The sequence below is a fragment of the Odontomachus brunneus genome, unplaced genomic scaffold (genome assembly GCF_010583005.1).
Source record: "Odontomachus brunneus isolate Ranch 3 - 2012 unplaced genomic scaffold, Obru_v1 Obru_scaffold_001, whole genome shotgun sequence".
NCBI classification, from domain to species: domain Eukaryota; kingdom Metazoa; phylum Arthropoda; class Insecta; order Hymenoptera; family Formicidae; genus Odontomachus; species Odontomachus brunneus.
In genome coordinates, this window is record NW_022639451.1 from 7,280,985 (window position 1) to 7,287,465 (window position 6,481).

General features: G+C 33.9%; 1 pseudogene; it reads right to left on the reverse strand.

Annotated features, from left to right (window-relative positions):
• LOC116848939 overlaps nucleotides 1-6,481 on the reverse strand; it is a 19,945-nt pseudogene that overhangs the window by 1,297 nt on the left and 12,167 nt on the right.

Genomic DNA, 6,481 nt, shown 5'->3' on the forward strand with positions numbered 1-6,481 from the left:
TGAAACAGTTTTTTGTAAAACTTATATTTTTCGAGATATTTCACCGGTCCGATACTTTTGCCCCAACCTGTATATACATATACATATATATTGCGGAACTAAATGTTATTACATATATACTAGTATACTAGTATATGTAAAAATCGATTTTTATTTATTTCGTGAATAAATATCAATGTATCACTTATACTTATAACATACGTCTTACTACTGCGAATGACCATATTTCACTACTTTGACCCTTTATATCTTGGGAAATATTGACTTTTGGGACTTGGTGCAATGATAACTTTTTATCAGCATGGCGAAAACTATAACATAGTGAAATTTCAGCCAATTTGACCGAAAACCATTTTCCATAGGTTTTGTGCGGGGTCCTTTCATGATAATCATCGTAAAATATAGACTTTTTCCTGCAATTAAAAAAAAACCGGATTTATACGCTTTTTTCGCGGAGTTGCGACATGTCAAAGTTACCTATGCATTTTTTTAAATCGCTTAATTTAACGCACTCTATTGAGTGCAGCGAATTCTTTTAACAAATCTTACGATAATCATCGTAAAATATCGACATTTTCTTATAAATTAAAAATTTCCTTATAAATAAAAAATAAAGAAGAGGTGTGCTAATGGTAATGCTAATGCTGATGGTAACTGATTAAAAATACATAAGTAACTTTGATACGCCGTACAACGGAAAAAAGTCGTGCACCACCTCTTCTTTATTTTTTTATTTGCAAGGAAATGTCAATATTTTACGATGATTATCGTAAAATTTGTGAAAAGAATTCATTCCACTCAATAGTACGTCAAATTAAGCGATTAAAAAAAAATGCATAGGTAACTTTGACATGTCGCAACTCCGCGAAAAAAATATCGTACAAATCCGGTTTTTTTTTAAATTGCAAGAGAAAGTCTATACTTTACGATGGTTATCATGAAATTTACGAAAAGAATTTAGTCCACCCCGTAGGATACAACAAATTGTGCAATTTTTTGGAGACGGAATACATTTTTACTTTTGAAAAGACTGCGGGAAGGAGAGAGAGTAAAATCAAAATCGGATGAATGTTCCTTAAACTACAGACTTTATTCTTTAAAATAAAAAGAAAAAGATTACAAATACGATAATGTTTCGTGTTATTATGCTCATTTAAAATTGTGCGAAATTTCGATATGATTTTGTTGACGAGTGTATGATAAAATAATATGTAAAATCGTATATGATATATGATAATATATATATATATATATATATATATATATATATATATATATATATATATATATGTATGATAAAATAATATGTATATTTACCTAAACAGTTTCTTGGACCGGTACCAAACGGTATATAAACTAGATGGATGAATATTTGCTATATTCTCCGGAAGAAATCTATCTGGATCGAATGTCAACGCCTTCGGCCAATAAATTTTATTGCGATGCAAGGATAATATTGTTATAAAAAAATCAGCGCCCTTCGGTATAGTATATTGTCCTGAAACATATTAATCTGTAAATAAATATTATTATAATAAAACATCAAATGGAGGTAATTAAAATAAAATAATATTTTATTGTCCAGAGCAATCAAATATCCATAATGAACGGAACACTATTACTTATTGTACAATTCGTATATATTGCTCCACTACATAATTACGTTTATAAGCAAACCTATTTGTAAATCTTCATTATGTCGACGTCCTACGAGAGGCACAACGGGGAAGAGTCTCAATGTTTCCTTAATAACACACTCCATATAGTTCATACGTTGCAAGTCTTCGAACTTGACAGGCGCGAATTTTGGATCTTGCGTACCATAAATTTTCAGCAATTCCTCGTATACTTTTTGCTATTGCAAAATTATATATTTATTTTATACACAGAATAATAAAACATATAAATCGCTCCAAACATCTATGATATCTGAACCATACCATAAAATGTAAAAAAAACAAAGTCTAGACTAACAGGCTATTACATGTGCAATAAATGCACTTTTGTTCACTTTTCATACTAACTAAAATTCTATATCATAAAAATTCTATATCATGAAATATAAAAAAATATAAAATATAAAATATAAATATAAAATATAAAATAAAAAATATAAAATATTTCTATATCATAAAATACAAAATTATGTTTAACAGTTCAATAAATGTAATACGTACTTGTACTTCTGGGAAATTTGCTAACATGAACATCGTGAAATTTAGTGTGATTCCAGTTGTTTCGGAGCCCTGTGTAAACGAAAATTTGTTTTAGTCCTCGGTTTTATCAATAATTTTATTAAAACATTATGGAAACAACATTACGTTTCCATAGATTTCATAATACGTACGGCAAAAGTTATCGTATTGATTTCATCGATAATATCCTTTCTAGTGAATTTGTTGCCTTCGTCAGATGCTTCCATTAATAAATCGAGAAATACCTTTCTTGCTATTTTTTTTTAGTTGAACAGAAATAAGCAAAATAAAAAAGAATGCTTTTGGTTACTTAATTATTCATTAGAATTAAATGTGTTACATGCGTATTTATTTATTCATGTTTTTAATAATAAAAATTTACGACTGATCTGTATACACATTCAAAAGATGTAATTGCATTCTTTGCATAACGTGTTGCAAATAAAAAAAATAGGGGATATATACCTTTGTTTTTCTAATATTTTAAAATATAACATATATACATACAAGATGTCTGACTTGTACCGTACCAGAGCTAATATATAGCTAGAATAGGTCGGGGTGAGTAATAGAATCAGTCTCTTTTTTAAACAACCACGTAAAATTTCGAGTTATTAAACAAAATAGATGGACTAATCAGAGCGCGCGACGCGATAGGCGAAATACGGTTTGCCGCAACTAGCGAAGAAAATGAACGATTGTTCGCGGGCCTATCATGCAGTTTCAGATCTACGAGGGCTGTTTGATAAGTCAGTGACTTTTTGAATAAAAGATATTTTTTTCGGCAAATAAGCATTTTATTTTTCAACATAATCTCCTTTTAGCTCGATACATTTAGTCCACCGTTTTTCCAATTTTTTTATTCCTTTCAAATAATAGGTTTTCTCAAGGCCCTCAAAATAGGCGTTTGTTTTGGTGATGACCTCTTCACTCGACCCAAATCTCTTACCACCCAGCCATTTCTTCAGGTTTGAAAACAGGAAATAGTTGCAGAGGGCTAAATCTGGAGAATATGCTGGATGGGGTAGCAGTTCGTAGCCCAATTGATGGATTTTTGCCATCGTGACTACACACGTGTGCATCCGTGCATTGTCTTGATGGAACAGCACTTTTTTTGCCAAATGCAATCGTTTTTGCTTCAAATCAATATCGAATCTGTCTAAAAGCTCTGAATAATATTCGCCGGTGATCGTTCTACTCTTCTCAAGGTAATCGATGTGAATAACACCGCTTGCATCCCAAAAAACTGTGGCCATGACCTTGTTGGCTGACAGACCCACCTTGGCCTTTTTTGGTGCCGGTGAAACCCACTGTTTTGATTGTTCCTTGGTCTCTGGTATATTGTGATGGATCCATGTTTCGTCCACGGTTACAAAACGGCGCAAAAACTCGTTCGGATTGCGGCTGAACATCGCCAAACACTTCTTTGAAGTGGTCACACTGTTACGCTTATGGTCGAGTGTGAGCAATCACGGCACCCATCTCGCGGATAGTTTTTTCATATCCAAATTTTCATGTAAAATGTGATGTACCCGCTCAGTTGAGATGCCTCAGCCACCTCACGCACTTTCATTCTCCGATCGTCCAATATTATTCCATGAATTTTATCGACGATTTCTGGCGTGATGACCTCTTTTGGGCGACCTGAACGTTCAGCGTCACTTGTGCTGGTACGACCACAACGGAACTCAGTAAACCACTTCTTAACCATTGAAATTGATGGTGCAGAGTTCCCATAGTATTTATCAAGTCTTTCCTTGGTTTCAGTGATGGTTTTTTTACGCAAAAAATAATGCTTAATCAGCACACGAAATTCACTTTTTTCCATTTTTGTTACAATTCACGAGGTTGTCTGCTTTCAATGGCTGTCAAACACAAACTAAATGACGCAGCTTGATCAACATTTAACAGTAGTCTATTAATAGATGGCGGTTGACGGCAGCTGTGTTGCATTTAAAGTTACTGCGCGGACAATTCAAAAAGTCTCTGACTTATCAAACAGCCCTCGTAACAAGGGACCTGACAGAACTATCGCTCATCGATTTTGAAGCACCTTGGATATGTTGTAGAGCAACAAAAAATAAAAGACCCATATTTTTTTATATCGACTTATCTCGAGGTTTAGGGGTTCAAAAAGCTGGAATTATTCCTACGATATGAGGTATATGAAGAAATGTTTCCCACAAAAGTCCCACAGTATTTAATACTTTTTGCAATGGCGTATTTCATTTTTTTATGTCAAATTTAATCCCACCTCCGAACCACTCGTTACCTTCGCAAAATTTTTTAGTTTTTATAAGGACAAAAATTATAGACAATTTAATACCAAATCAGTCCATATATAATAGTAAAAGTTGGTCTCGCTTTAATCATTGGAAAACGACATAATAACATCATGCTATAAGCGCACTGTCCAAATAGATTGATACTATAAATAGATATGTTACTATAAGTAGGGGAATATGCTGAATTGTAGAAAAATAACATAGACAATGGCATATATTTAATACATAATGTTTACAATATATAATGTGTGTATGTGTGTGTGTTAATATATTATATTAATCATATAATTAACATAATATTATAGAAAAATCGATACAAAACTTACATACACACAAAATAAATGTATTTTATTTATGACACATATTTGTTACAAAGGTAGTGCTTATGGAAAAAAACGTATGATGCAAAGTGATTGTTTGCACCAAGAACACATAATTACTGTTCCACAAAAATCGAACTTTTTTTCGTGACACAAATACGAATAGTCATTTCCGATGTATTTTTACCTGCTGAACACGAATTCGTCGTCCAAATTTGGTTATCATGTCACAATTTTAAGAAAAATGGCGTCAAAAAGACAAAAAATGACTCAAAATTGTGATTTAATAGCCGAATTTAGACGACGGTTGAGGGTTTAGCAGGTAAAAATACATCGGAAATAACTATTCACCTTCTTGCAAAAAAAATTATTCTGCCCAGTGATATTGATGCCGACAACTGTTTCTGATTGGCCATATGTTGAAAACAAAAAATCTTTAGAAAACAATACCAGATGCATTTTCAAACTGAAAATTGATACTTTTGCGTGGCATTAACAAAATACAGAAAAAAAATTTACTGTTTGCACTACAGCGCCACGAAAACCCTCAAAATCGTCATTTTTTGCCTATGTGACACCATTTTTCTCAAAATTGTTACGTGATAGCCAAATTTGGACAACGAATTCGTGTTTAGCAGGCAAAAATGCACCAGAAATGACTATTCGTACTCGTGTTAAGAAAAAAAGTTCGACTTTTGTCGAGCAGTGTAATTACTTGTTCTTGGTGCAAACAATCACCTTGCAACACATGATTTTTCCATGAGTATCACCTTTGTAACAAAAATATGTCATAAATAAACATATTTATTTTTTATATGTATGTAGTAGTAGTAGTAGTAGTATTGGAGCAGGTGGGCACTTTAATGCCCTTACGTCACCTAGATCTAGAAGTTCCATTGTGACCTCCTGCTATTTTTTAGGATTACGCTAATAAACCCAGCCTAGTATCTGACGCCAGGTCAATCAAGCTGCTAACCCTTTTTCCGTTTAGATCCTCAGGCTCCATGAACATGCAGCCCCAGGATCTATACCTTTTGCATGTGAGTACAGGACGGAAAGGGAAGGAAAAGTAAAAAATTTGACATTTAAAATATATGCCGTTGCAAAGAGTATTAAATAGAGTACAACGTAGAACTTTTGTAGGAAAGATTTCTTTCATACAAGGTGTCCCGCGTAAGACGTACGAAAAAAAAAATATAAGTAGAACACAAAAATGAACTAAAATTGTATAGGTCATTTTTCATACAACTACGTAAAATTTCGGGATATTAATTAAAATAGTTGGACATATCAGAGCGCAGTAATGCGGCAGGCGGGATATACGGCTCGTCACAGCCGGCAAAGAAAATTGAAGAACGTACACGCACCGGCGTTAATGCCGTCTGAATATCCGTGTGACTCGCACACGATAACGTGTCACTCATACACTGCTGCGTCTAGGTGAGCCATGAACAGCACGGAGTGGCGGAGGGAGCTAGCGGTATACGATCGTCGGACGCTTGGAGAGGGAATAGTGGTGGGAGTCGCGGCGATCTTCCATCCTCTATCGCAAACGTAAGAACGAGAGAAATAGCATTATAAGACGTCTGGACGAAAATGCCGTCCTAAAATACGTGTGACACACACTAAGAAAACGCTTAACTCACACTGTCTCGTCTAGACGTGAGCAATACGCGGTGTC